We start from the raw sequence: 15,000 nt of genomic DNA, 5'->3' as shown, positions 1-15,000 counted from the left end.
TATATATATATATATATATATGTATATACACAGTATATATAAACTGTATAATATATACAGTATATATATATATATATATATATATATATATATATATATATATATATATATATATATATATATATATATATATATATATATATATATATATATATATATATATATATATATATATATATATAGTGTATGTATGTATGTAGGTTTTGGGGGATAGCTTGTCTTGAATAGAGGTCTTTATAAATTTTTGAGTGCCCAAATTATTTCACAACTAACTAGAAAGTTAATTTTTGCCATGGATCTAATGTAATGTTTTCTTTTTGTGATTATTTTTATTCATTTCTGGTAATTTAGTGTTGTCATTCCGATGTCCGGAGAACATATAAGATACTCCATTATACTCACGTATCCTTACTTTGGTAACGGCTAAAAAAAAAGTATTTATCATGAAATAAAGACCTATATACTACCTTTCACCAGCTTTTCGCCGCGTCTAGCGCGCATCGAAAATCAAATCATTCTTCCTGATTTCAATAATTTTGTAGAGTACTCTCTCATCTAAATGTCTGATCAGTCAAGTAAACGCTATCTTAAGCCACGATATAATTCTTGAAGTTTCTTGTTATGAAAAAGCTTGGTAGAAACAATTCTTTTGAAAGGAAAATTTATCAGCATGAGCACGCGTGGCCTGGCCTTTCATGCCTCATTTAAATCGAAGCTGTGATCTTTCTTGTGATAAAATCTTCCCAAGTTGTTGTAATAATAAAACTTCTTGGAACATATCACACCTGTGTTGATTGGTAAAAGGCCCCCACCTGGCAGCGATGTCATGTGACACATTAATTGGCCGAGTGGTTTGTCTGCGTGATGCTGGCGGACTTATAGCTGTCTGTTGTCCCTCCATCTCGTTAATGGTCTGGCCTCCAAAATCCTCTCTTTTGTAGAACCGTTTGGGTATAGACCAAAGGCCCGATAACACATGGTGCGGGGGAAGGTGTGACTCCTGACATTACCTAGTAAATTCGCTTAATTGTTTTGCTGGATTATTTTCCGAGGTAGATTGGAATGTCCACGAGTATGTCGCAGGGTTTCTTGACAGTGGAGGTATTGTAAAAGTAGTAGTTGGTTCTCCATTGACGGAGAATTTGTTTTTTTTCTTTGATTTTCTATCTGACGTAATTAGCTCATGCTAATTATTAAAACAATAGAATTAGGTTTATCCACACAAACACACACATATATATATATGTATATATATATTATATATGTAGACATCACATATATATGTGTGTGTGTTTGTGTGTGTTTGCCACAAATATCGTTTAATATCAGATTCACTATACCTTGGGAAAAACTTACACCCAAGGGGAACTGGAAATGATAAATGCATCGAACCTGTCCATGGGTCAACATACAGCTATTGGTTCTTAGCTACTTAATTACTTGAATATTCACTTAGCATATAACATTAAGATATAAACTCGCCATAGATTAAGTAAAAAAGGAAAAAAAAAATCCCAAAGTTCGTGTAGCCTCCAGCCCTTGTATGCTCTTGCACGTCCAACTTGAACTTGTGCCCAACAGGTATTAGAAATCTATACCTGTTTAGTTTATACTGAACTTGTCGTGAAACTCAACAGGTAGTCTTGCAGTTTATCTTGAATAAATATTTGTGTATTATATTACCTTCCTAATAAAATCGTTATTATCCAACTGCCCCCGTTCCTTTAACTAGAGGAAAAATGGACTGAATAGATTATTCGAATAAATAAATGTTAGTTGTCACTTAACGGTAAAAAAAAGAAGGAAAGCAGTGAATTTAACCTTTGAAGTCATAGGGTTTTCTTTTTTTTTTTTTTTTTTTTTTTTCTTAAAAGTACTTTTCTCGTCCAGTTTCCTTAGTCTTTCCTTCGTTTTGGCACGCGTTAGAGAAGTGAAAAGACAAGGAGGTGAAAAAGGAGTGGAAGGGAAAAAGAAGGGGCAAAATATTACTTCATCTGTCAGCATCCGGTATTCAGAGGTTTTGCTCTCTCTCTCTCTCTCTCTCTCTCTCTCTCTCTCTCTCTCTCTCTCTCTCTCTCTCTCTCTCTCTCTCTCTCTCTCAACCAAAAGCTCAAAGCTCCTTAATGTCACCTTTAACTTCCAAGAACATTCAGTATACCTAATCTTGGATATTTTAAGAGTTAGCTCTGAATATTTGATCAGGTTTTCATTCCGGGCCAACTCCAATCTCCCCCATACAGTTATTAAGGCCGCATGAATGGCGGTGCCTTTTCAAAAAAGAAGAAAGGAAAATGGGGAAAAGAGCGCCATTGGCAGCGCTGGATTATAGGTTGTGATGTCAATAACTTGGGATCAAGGCCTCCATCGTTAGTGCGACCGACGCTAATGCCTCGGCTGATCCTATTAAAAGGGAGGGAAAGGGAGTTGATAAGGGAGAGCAAATTCCCTCCAGAGGAATTCTGTCATCTCTCTCTCTCTCTCTCTCTCTCTCTCTCTCTCTCTCTCTCTCTCTCTCTCTCTCTCTCTCTCAAAAAATGACTCTGTCAGGTGAGGAGGATATTCATGTAGTAAAGGTGATGAACAGGTGGCCAGATATTCCATATTTCCTTTCGTTCTGTTTTTTTTTTTTTTTTTTACTGACATAAATGTGTTCCTCGTTTTGCAAAATATCTGAAATATTGTCGACCCTGAGTTTAGTAATTGGGATTAGAAAGTAAAAGAACGGATCCTTAGGGATGAGATATGCCGTATTTATAAAATGCCATTTTTATAAACCGGAATAAATGTTTGCAATTACGGTACCTAATTTTCTCACGAAATTGTAAGGCAATATTGTGTACGATTTCGTCTAATGAAAATTCTTATATTGAAAATCAGATTTCTTGCATTTGTTGTAAGATAATGGGCAACCTTTTGACTTAAGGCAATTAAATCTGACTTTATCGTATTTTTTTTTGTAAAGGTTTATTACTAAGTCATATAACTCAGCTTTCATTGAGATATATGCCAAAAAAAGATAATATCCGTTTTTCATCATATGTAAGGAACAGACATTACGTCTTTATGGACCGTAACCTTCATTGTGATTGTGAGTTAAAATCGTATAGGAAGAAAAAGGGTTACAAGAGAACTGGTAAAAACATAAGAAAATATTTGCAGTATACCATATATATTATACCGAATCGACTTTCTTAGATTATAAACAAATCTCAAAAAAAAAAAAAAAGTAAAACTAATTTTTCCAAGATAGCACATTTTTTTTTCATTTCAGTATAATAATTAATGCATAAAAAAAAAGAAAAAATTTTTCCAAAATCGGCAGGAATTTTTTGTTTTATTTCAGTAGATATTAAAAATTTACACCGGAGAAAACTGTATTTGAAGTTTAGTGACTAATCAAATTATTCACTGGATTACGAGCGTTGTCTGGAGTCATGAAAATTGCGTTCACTGACAATTTATTTTTGTTTTACCTTCTTTTATATGAATAATGCAGTCTTTTATATTGTTCTAGAAAGTATTTATGAATATGGTCAGTGTAAGGAAGCCCAAACTCGTTATGCAGGTTGCTGGCAACGTACCAAGCATTGTGTTTAACAATTTTTGAGCTGTTGCAAACTCAACATATCCTGTAGGGGGGTAGTGCCCTCAGTGCACCTCATGCAGTGTACTGTAGGCATTGCTGAAGGTTCTTTGCAACGTCCCTTTGGCCCCTAGCTGCAACCCCTTTCATTCCTTTTACTGTACTTCCATTTATATTCTTTTTCTTCCATTTTACTTTCCACCCTCTACTAACAATTGTTTCACAGTGCACCTGAGAGGGTTTCCTCCTGTTACACCTTTCATAGGTCCCATCGCTTGGCCTTTGGCCTGAATTCCATTTTCTATATATATCTGCAATTCCTAGTGTCCGAAATATATAGATGCTGTTCTCATAGCACTCCACATTTTGCCAATGTCTTTCCATAGAAACACCAGCATAACCAATCAACCACTGTAGCAAGTGATAGTTGAATATTTTCGTATAGATTTTGTTCCCTTTTATAGGCATACTTCCATACTTCAACAAGGAGAAGATTTATATGAAATATTTGCATGTCTTATACTACTGTTCATTTTAGCGAGAAAAGAATTTTCTTTAAATTATGCTTTCAATGTTTTATGCTCCACTTCCCAAACCTCAAGGACAGAAAACTTTGTAGGACCAATTGTCTGTTGTACATTTTCCATTTCCCTCGTCTCATAATTTAACAAAGATGAATGACTCAATAGTGATTTGATTTTTCAAAAACTTCCATGCTTCTGAGTTCCTAGTAGCTGCAAGTGATATTTTCCTATTTACATTGCTGTAAAGAAATCGTTAAGCTCTGCAGTGCTACATACATACGCAGACGCTTTTGGGCGTTTGTATATTAATCCTTATAATTTCCAAAGGCTTATGTTTCTTAATACTCCCTAATCCCGTAGAGCTAATTGGAGAACAACAACTCTAATTCCTCCTAATCTCGGTGTCTTTGTCTCTCAAGTTTCATGTATAATCGCTACACCCCAGTTATCTAATTCCCTCCTCCAATTTCCATAGGATGGTGATGTTCTCTTTGGCGCGGGATATTCACAATTCACCTTCATTTGTTTCGCGTTTTATCGAGGACCTTGCTCAGTTTTGCAGTACTTGGTAACGTACTTAAATTAATCTTATACTTTAATTATCCTTATATACATCTATTTTCTTTGGCCGCTATTCGTACTCTGTTATTAAGTCCATTCCTTTGAAGTATCCATATTTAGGGTCGACTTGTTCGGGACTAACACAGAACGACGAAAAAACAGCATGTTTTTATTTGCTTTTGTTTATGAATACCACCTCCCTCTAATGACCTCGTTAACTCTTATATTACACCGTTTACCGCGGTATTCAGCCAATTTTATGTCAGAGGGAAAACAGGAACTTCTACCAGGAAAGCCACTGAATAAATATATAGCCTTATGACCACCGGCAGTGTTCTCGCCAACAATATGTTCATCCGGTGGGGGGAGTAGTGCCGTCAGTGCATCTTATGCGATGCACTGTAGGCATTACGTAAGGTTCTTTGCAGCGTCCCTTCCGCCCCTAACTGCAACCCCTTTCATTTCTTTTACTGTACCTACGTGCATAATCTCTTTCTTCCATCTTACTTTCCACCCTCTCCTAACAGCTGATTCATAGTGCTACTGCGGGGTTTTCCTCCTGTTACAACTTTAAAACCTTTTTTGCAAACAGTTTCCGTTTCATCTCTGAGTGACCTCATAGTTCCCAGCGCTCGGCTTTGACTTAAATTTTCTATTCTACTCTATATTCTAACAATATGTTCATTACCTTTCATACTGGGATATTGCTTATATTATTAAAATGCTCAGATACATGAGTAATCTTTAGTACACTGAAGATTGTTTTGGTATACCTTGGCTAACCTAGACATAGGGAGATGCTCTTTTATATAATTCAAGTCACTGGATAAAAAAAAAAAAGGTGAGATACGGCCAGTGCTCCAGTATGTGTTCACTGTGACGGTTCATGGATATTTCAGCACATTCTGGTTAATAAAATATTAGGTTAATGAAAGGCTGATGTACCGTTTAGTTGGTAAAACAATCATTGAAATGTTAAGGGACAACATTGATGTTGGTCATGTCATTAGATTTTTCAAGGCTTCCGGTTTTTATGAAAAGATGTGATAATTTTATGTGTATCCTTTTTGAATATTATTTATAGTAATTTTAATTTAATAGTGATTAAATTGCTGAGGTTTGTACACTCTTAAACATTGATCATCTTCAAAATTTCTGTTCTTTAATTCCTTATTTATTTCATTCTCATTTTCATTTTTAATTCCTTATTTATTTCATTCTCATTTTCATTCACTCTTACCCCCAAGTGCCTGGCATTATGCCTAAATTTCATATTCTGTTCCATTCCTATAGGAATACGGTGGAGATCGTTGGGCTTCGGTTGTTAGCATGAGATGTTCTGTACGGCTGCACTTTAAGAGGCGTTGAATAAACTAAATGTAACTTTTGAAGAGGCGGGGTAACTGCTGCACGGTGTTACACGTAGTTAGTGCATTTAGTCGATTTTTTGAGGAAATGAACGGAAAGTTTCTTTATTAAAATCTAAGAAAATGTTTATTTCAAGATTTTGATAATTTTCATTGCAAAATCATCTTTGACTTTTTGTGAATATAGTACTCTTGTTTATATTGAGAATTTGAGTTAACAACCTACATTTAAATCTTACTCCGCAAATATCAAGGTTACTCAGATACCCAGCTTTTAAGTATACTTTCAACCATCTTGACTCGGAAATAGTTTCATTGTCAGTGGCATAATTGCCGATAAGATTAAGAAAGTTTGATATTTGAAATGTTATTGTGCCAGTTTCTACACTGTAGGGCCCAGTCATGTCATGATTTTCATATATATATTTTATAGGTATACTGTTTGCATCTCTTTATATTTTTAAGTGACGAAGAGAATTATTTTGGCTAGATATACATAAAGGAAAATTTCATCGTATAACCTATCGTGTGCAGAATGGCAACATCTGTGTTACAAAATGAGCTCTCTGTCGTTCTATGTAAATACATTTTAACCGAAAATGTAGTGAGCTTAGGTTACCTATTTTGGTAACGTAGTTTCCAGTAAACTGGAAGATAACTTTGTGATGGCCCGACACTCCGTAAGGTCATACATTACACAGGGGCAATAAAAGTACCTCTAATTGTCCCTCACGATGAGACAGAACATCTGTAATTCTTCTAACGCACAATGGTCGCTTTTAGTAGACGGCACGATGGGACTGAGGGTTGGGCGAATACCGGCAATAACTGCCTTTGCGAGATAATACGACGAGGGGAAGCGAGGAAGGGGACAAACAGAGTGAGGGGAAAGCGCATAAAACGAAAGAATGATCTTGGAGAGGAGAGGGGGGACCCCGAAGAGTTTAGTAGCAGGAATTGGTGAATGTGTGTGTGTGTGTGTGTGTGATGATTGTACAAAGTGATGCAAATTGTTACCCTACAGATGGCGACTTACTGCCTGACTGACTTAGTTCTTTGTGATCTCCAGACAGTTAGTGGGATGTTGCCACATTGCTGATACCATGCTGCAAGTATGAATCCGAATGGCCTTCTGGTGACAGCAGTCAACTTTCTGTATATGCCATTAACAGTTATGATACTCGGTTTATCATGCATCTTCAAGAATGTTCCAGTTAACGCCATAAACTTTAGGAAAATATCTATGACGAATATTATTTAGTTCCCGTAGGGGGGTAGCGCCATCAGTGCATCCCAGGCGGTGATTACTTGAGGTTCTTTGCAGCGTCCCTTCAGCCCCGATAGCTTCAACCCCTTTCATTCCTTATACTGTACCTGCATTCCTATTTTCTTCCTTCCATCTTAATTTCCACGCTCTCCTAACAATTGGTTTATAGTGCAACTGCGAGGTTTTCCTCCTGCTGCACCTTTCAAACCGTTTTACTGTCAGTTTCCGTTTCAGCTCTGAATGATCCTCATAGGTCTCAGCGCTTGGACTTTGCCCTAAGTTGTGTATTCTATGTTATTCTATTCTATTATTTAGTAGATGAAATAGTGACTTCATGGCGTCGTCATTTACTGAAGCTCCGTTCACCTATATGATGAAAACCTTTACGGTAAATGTCATGGTTTATATGAAAGTCAGTGCCTTTGCAGATGTGAGACTTTTCATTATAACTGGATACTTGTCACTGCCGGCAGTGTCTGGACGTGATACTTGTCTGCAATGTCTGGACGTGGACCTGGTACTGGTGTTCTCTTACTTTTTTATTGTTTATGGCCATTTATTCTATAAAATCACTTGCAACGTAACCTTTATTTGTTTCTCACTTGTGTTCTTGAGACAGACAGACAGCCAGACATGGTGGGCATCCAGTTTTCTTTTCAATTATAAATTGTGATCAATTTATAACTAACTTTCAATTTATGTATGAGGGTACAAGTTAGGTGAACGATTTATATGGTCTTTGATGAAGTCCGCTTCCTGTTTTATCCATGATATTCTGTTTTAGAAAAATTGATCTTGAAGTCAGATTTTTCTTTTACGAAATACTCTTCAAGACGAGGCTTTATCTTTGTGGATTCTTTGCTTTTACTCAATAATGTGAGTTGCTTACAGTACTGGTGTTTAAAGAGGCGTGCTTTGAGCTTCTCTTGCTTTAATTAGGTGAAGGGATTACGGATCTAAACAGCTAAAAGTAACGAACATCGACAAGCTTCTCATTGCTCTCTCTGTGTTCATTCTGGGCAGGGTTAGGGGCGTTGGAAGAATAGTGTACAGAACACACTGTAAAAGAGGTGGAGCGAGGGGAGAGAGAGAGAGAGAGAGAGAGCTCAGAACGGTAAACAGAGGGAAGCAGGGAGTGAACACCCCTAGGAAAATAAATCTCCCAACATTAAACCAAGGATCGTTAAATCAGGTTAAAAAGGCACCTGTATGAAGGTCCCTTAAGCTCAATAAACTCTCTCTCTCTCTCTCTCTCTCTCTCTCTCTCTCTCTCTCTCTCTCTCTCTCTCTCCTTTTCCCTGTAATCTTATGAAAGAGGTCGAATGCGCAGATAAAAGGGCGTCCGGGCTGGGATATGTGGTGGTGGTGGTATTAGGACCTTAACCCTTAGAGCATGAAAGAGGGAATGTTTTTTTTTATTATTATTAGAGGAAAAGCTGATCACTTCCCCTCTTTCTTTCTCTTCGTATAAATTGCTTCAGAAAAGCATTGAACTGGTTTCTTTGATGGTATGCACCGGCTGACTAATCACCTTCAGAATTTTCTTTGTTGATGTTCTTTTAACTTACATTTTGGAAGGCTACAATTTAGTCTTAGTAAGACTTGTTGAATGCTTTCAGATATTTATTTTTCGCTTGAAGACTTTTATTTGTTTATGTTCGTGCAACTTACATTTTGGAAGGCTACAATTTAATCTTAGTAAGACTTGTTAAATGCTTTCAAATGTTTATTTTTCACCTGAAGACTTTTGTTTGTTTATATTCGTGCAACTTACATTTTAGAAGGCTACAATTTAATCTTCGTAAGACTTCTTAATTGCTTTCAAATATTTATTTTTCACCTAAAGACTTTTATTTGTTTATATTCGTGCAACTTACATTTTGGAAGGCTACAATTTAATCTTCGTAAGACTTCTTAATTGCTTTCAAATATTTATTTTTCACCTGAAGACTTTTATTTGTTTATATTCGCGCAACTTACATTTTGGAAGGCTACAATTTAATCATAGTGAGACTTGTTAAATGCTTTTAAATATTCTTTAGGTGAAGTTTAAATTACCTTTAAAGTTGATGACTCGACTTCCATATTTATGGTGTGATATTTTAGCCAAATTAATGATCTACCCACCAAAAAATTAAAAAACTACAATTAACCGCAAGGTCACAGAAATCATAGTCTTAATTATGTATGAAAGAAAGATTCACAGCAGTGAGATGTTTGCACAGCAATTAGGCGTGTGCCTTAACCCTACAAAGAATTTAAGGGGAGAAGAATATGTTAGGGGTGCTTTTAGTAAGCTGGTAATCGTTGAGCTTCTGTGTAGATAATAGAAGCCAGTTTAATTTCTGCAGTTAATTTGTTCCCACCCTTTACCCTTCTGATTTAGATTTTGTATTTGTTTTCCAAAGAATCAGTGTCGTTTCGTTTATAATTTTTATAAAGATTCTTCAGGGCACAAAACTAATTTTGTAGGTTTTGATAGGAATTATTATGGGGAATAAATATTATCCCCAAACCGCCCTACTAGGTGTGTCTTTATCAAGTCGCAGGGTCCTGCACAAAGCACGCCTTCCATCTTTCAGTAATCGGGTTATTTTATTATGTTATGTTGCTGGAGTTTCTTCAAATGTTGAACTACACACAGAGTATTTTGCATCGCTCAAAACAGTATTTGATGACATGTTATCACATGGCACGTTTGTCATAACAGTATTTAGTATATGCAACAGTTTACAAAAATATGGAATAAATCCCCCGATTCCATGCTGTGGTTACTGTGGCTAGTTTCCAATGGATACATTTTATGTGAAAATAGACTGATTTTTATGCTAAGAATTTTCTTGCAATTTACCAGTGTAGGCCTTATAGCAAAACGATGAGGGTTGTAGACTTATCTAGGTTTGCAGATTTATTTTGCTGTAGTCACACCGTATTAGACTTTCATAAGCTTGGAAAAAGTGTGATGTACTTGTAAAAATAGCTGACAAGCCAAGATATGAGCTTGTGTAATAGTTCCTATCGTTTTCTTACTTTGGATCCAGTAGTAAAAAAATTACTTCATGATCACTAAAGTCCTTTTTTCCGCTGACTGAAACGTTAACATTGAAGACCTAACTACTGTTTATGTAGATAATTCTAACAACATTTATCATTTAATTAGCGAATGCGTCCCAGTGTATGATGACTTTCTATTAATACAGCACATTATTACTGAATAAACCGACTTATACGGGCTGCATTTGTATCAGATTCCCGTGTCAGTTTAAAGCTGAATTAACAACAGAACGGAGTAAAGTATACCTTTTAGATGACCTACTCATACCAAACCATCCCCTGCGTGTACAACTGATTATTTTGAAAACAATAACCACTAAAGGATAACGATGTAACAGTTGTATCAATTTATCACTGTATTACATGATTCAAGATACGTGTAACCAGTTCGTGAAAATGTTTACATATTACATCACTGTGCAACACGACAATCCAGTTATGATACAAGAAACAAATAATGGAGTTATATAGAATAAGTGTATTACGCCATTGCACTTTTTCATGTACAACGTAATACAGAAAACCAGTTACGAGCGATTTATTCGGATGAGTAGATTTATATGATTTTTCAAATCGCTTTGGAAATGTCATTGTATTACAAAATTACAGTGGGTTTCACATTCTGATTTTATCCACATACGTTGGCCAGATTTGCAAGCAACAGGTGGCGTTGCTGGCAATCAGTTCCGCCTTCGTTGCTTTTTACGAATTTTATCCATGGTAGTTTAATCTTGTGAAATTTCTTGTATGCTGTGTCTTTTTCATAGAGTCGTTTTGTTACACTAAGAGGGCAAAGCTTAAAGCACCACACGTGGTAACATCATCTTGATCATGTTTCTGATATTTTGGTGTTTTCTGTATGCTCCACTTTGTTCCATTTAAAAAAAAAAAGAAAGTTTCTGGCTTTGCATCGTTTGCATTGTTTATCCACAGCTTCCCTTTGAAGTGATGTTGGGAAAAACTACTTTAGCCTTACTTGATCATTCATCTACTCGCTTCATTTATCCAAAATTCTAGCATCATGTATTTTGCAGCTACCACAAGTTTGGCTGTTTAGTAGCTCACCTTTGTTTTTCAAAGATCTCCTGTGTTTTGCTTTCATGCTCACTTTTTTCAGTTCCAAGTTCATCCCCACTGAAAAAGCAAATTCAACTCTGATTGCCCTGCAAATTTTACTATTCTCAAATTTTTCCAAAGTTTATTTGAAGTCCAACGTTTACTAAGCAAACTTTCATTTGCATTCTGAGTTTTCCACTTCAGACATCTTTCAAGGAGATTGACATTTGTAAAGTCTTCATTTATATTATGAAAATGGTAGCTTAGATATCTTCAGACAGTCGAAAATGCTGCCTTCATTTTATTATGCAACCAGGGTTCCCTTTTCCCTGCTTCGGCTTTTCTATAAAACACTAGGGTAGAGATGGTGCTGCGGTTCGTTGGCTCTGCTAGTACATTGATATTGAGGGGAGAGAATATCTTATGCTTATTTCCTCCAAACTTTTATTTTTATTCCTTCTCACAGCATTATCATAAGCTGCCTGTAACTATATCACTTGACTTGTTTTTGCTCCTAAGATGTTTTTCGTGTTTTCCCTATTTTTTTACCTTTTTATGTAGCAAATTCTTTCAAGTTTATAAATTTCTAGCAACGCATTTAGGAGACAAGACTTACATAACCTCCTCTTTTATGACTGATTATTTCCGGTCGTATGGACCAAAACTATCACTTCGTTTGCACAATGCAGCAAACATAGCCATGTCTCCATCAGTCACTAATGATTGTAATGTATTTTGTTCCGTTGTTCAGGTGTCTGCCACATTACAAACTGCTGCATGTGGTCCCAGCAGTCCACTTGAGGTACCATTATGAGCTATTGTACTGGTGGCTGTGTTGTACCTTAGTCATTTTCCCCCTATTTAGTTTGTGATGTAAAAAGTTGCTCAGATAGGGTAATATGATGCAGTACCATGAAATCAAAGATAGCTTCCAATTTCACTTCTGTTTCCAAAGCAACTTCAGTTTTTGACCTATGATCCCTGTAGATCAGGTGCCGTCAAAGAGACATTGACATCCATATATTGCATTAATCTACAGTAATCTTTTGACATGTCAGATACCAAATTTTACAATATCAATTTCATCCTTAAACATGATGCCTAGAAACTATGGTGTTACAGCTAATAGTTCAAAATGAGGCCACATGAACTACCCGCAAGAGTAAGTGTTAATAATTTACTCTTAATTTGTGATGCTTTTAACGCAGGATGGATCGTTATAATGAGAGGCAAATGTAAATACATCGTTTATTGATAGGATACATAGTGACGATTATTGTTAATGGGTATGAGTTATATTGACTGAGTGAGGCACGTCAGATGTGGATACAGCAAGATTTTTATGTTGGAGCATTGGCTCCTAATACAAGAACGAGAAAGGATCTTTATCTGAAAGGGAACAGACATATTATTAACATGCATTTCAGATATAGTAATAAGAGATTGTATTCTAGCCTTTATATTGCTTCTTATACAGGTATTTTTACTTATTTATCTATTGTGCTTTGTTGTGCTTATTTTAAAACACTTAAAACTGAAGTTGAATATGTTATTTCACCTTGTGTGACTTACTTCTACTGTGAATGAATGTGTTTTACAAACTAGTCGTTTTCGATATAATCAACCAGGAGCAAGTATTTGAATACAGTAATACACTTGGTCTTCATGAGCTGGAACAACCCTTCATTCATACATTCTTAATAATATGGAACAGAAGTTCCTTACAACGTAACCAAGCAGCTTATTGTTGACATTTTCATTCCTAAGTAAAAAATACCTTGTCACTGTTTCATCTTTTTTTTTTTTCCTTGTCTTATTGCTTTCACCTCTTCTTTCACACTTCCTGCACCTACGTGATGATCCTCTTACCTTCGCTCGTGAATTTTCAGTTGGAATTAGTTTCCTTTTTTGAGATCTCCTTTAGCTCTCAAATTTTATATAATAAAGAAAAATAATCTGATCATTGCTAAGAACTCTTAGCATGGATGAAATGTAATATTCTAATGTATTCTTCATACAGGACCCATTTTTAAAAGCCAAAAAAATCTCCAAAGGCTTATGTACATTAGGCTTTTCTACACTCATTCAATCGTATGCTGTTATTCCAGTATGCTTCTCTCTCAAGGAAATAGAATAAGAAAAACAAAATAAGATATTGGCGCCATATTTTGATTTAACTTATCAGTGTGGGAGTTCTCTGTTTCATAGTCACTTCCTGCCTTGTATCATGTATGTTCTCAGAGTTCATAAAATGCGGAAGGCTTTGACACTAATTAATTGATGCATTGGCACTAATTAATTGATCTGTTCATGATGTAAAACAACCTTCTCTTATTGTCTGTTAGTTTCAGAGGTTGATTTTTAAATACCATGATATTATTTTCATAATGTTATCTTGCACTTTTTCTTCTTTTCAAGAGGTGGGTTCCTAGCCATCGAATGACTTTATATTAGTACATTTTTTCCCCTCTCCTCACACAGGCAGAACTAAATTTCGGCTGCTTGGTCCGATTCTGACTTTTAATCTTAAAAGAATAAAAGTTTAAAGTTGCTAAACTTGAAGAGTGCACGAATACAGTGTCCCATACGAATAGTTAAACATTTCCCATTCTGGAAATAGTGATATGCATAGGATTAAGATACGAAATACGATATTGGACAAGTGGTAAATATTTCCAGTAGTTACAGACGTTCATCGGACGAAATTGGACAAGAGGTAAACTTGTTTCTATTTGATGCGATTCATTTCTAGTTGAGTACTACCTAATAACAGTAATGCTACAGAAAATACAACAATGCTATATGAAATATTAAGCCAGTGTTTGAAATTGCATTCAGACATTATGACGCATTTCCAGAGGGTATTAACACGGTATGTATCCACCTTTGTCAGAGTCCAGGGTAAACTCATGCTAAGTTAAGTAGACGGCCGCACGAAGATATCGTGTATTAATATAATTTGTCGACCTCACACTGTAGACATGGGTGCATACAATACGTTGATCCCCGAGGTACTAGTACTAAACACGGCGTTCCAAGGAGCTTCCGACATGTTTAGTACTAGCACTTCGGAGGTGAGGTGGATGAATACCGGGTTAATACCTTTCCAGACTTCGGATTGTTTCTCATTGCCAGACTTTCAGTAGGAGGGTTCTGTTGAATTCAGAGAATTCTCAAAATCTTGGGTTTTGTCCCCGTTCTCGCTGGTCCGGAACTGGTGTAGAATCACCACGTACATGGCAATGAAGCTCGAGATCTGTAATGAAAGTGAAAATCCTTTACTGACAGGACTGGGACACCAACGTGCATGACAGACATATTTCTCTCTCTCTCTCTCTCTCTCTCTCTCTCTCTCTCTCTCTATATATATATATATATATATATATATATATATATATATATATATATATATATATATATATATATACATATACACACACATATATAAAGTACTGTAATATGGCGCGTTTCTATATTCGGTTCATTTTTTTAGCAACGAAGAATGGCGGAAGGAAATATAAAAGTGAATTTCCTTTTGTTCTCTTTGTTGCACAACATTTATGGATATATATATATATATATATATAT

At 35.8% G+C, this 15,000-nt stretch overlaps 1 long non-coding RNA gene across 1 annotated transcript in view; it reads right to left on the bottom strand.

Moving 5' to 3' along the window:
* Window positions 1-12,680: 12,680 nt before the first annotated feature.
* The window catches only part of LOC136847031 (uncharacterized), a 3,741-nt gene continuing 1,421 nt past the window's right edge, over window positions 12,681-15,000 (bottom strand). The window contains exon 3 of the long non-coding RNA XR_010855592.1: window positions 12,681-14,668. This is a non-coding gene — a long non-coding RNA (uncharacterized lncRNA). The remainder of the gene's footprint in view (window positions 14,669-15,000) is intronic.

Source organism: Macrobrachium rosenbergii, chromosome 16 (assembly GCF_040412425.1).
Source record: "Macrobrachium rosenbergii isolate ZJJX-2024 chromosome 16, ASM4041242v1, whole genome shotgun sequence".
NCBI lineage: Eukaryota > Metazoa > Arthropoda > Malacostraca > Decapoda > Palaemonidae > Macrobrachium > Macrobrachium rosenbergii.
This window is presented reverse-complemented; position numbering and strand designations above follow the sequence as displayed.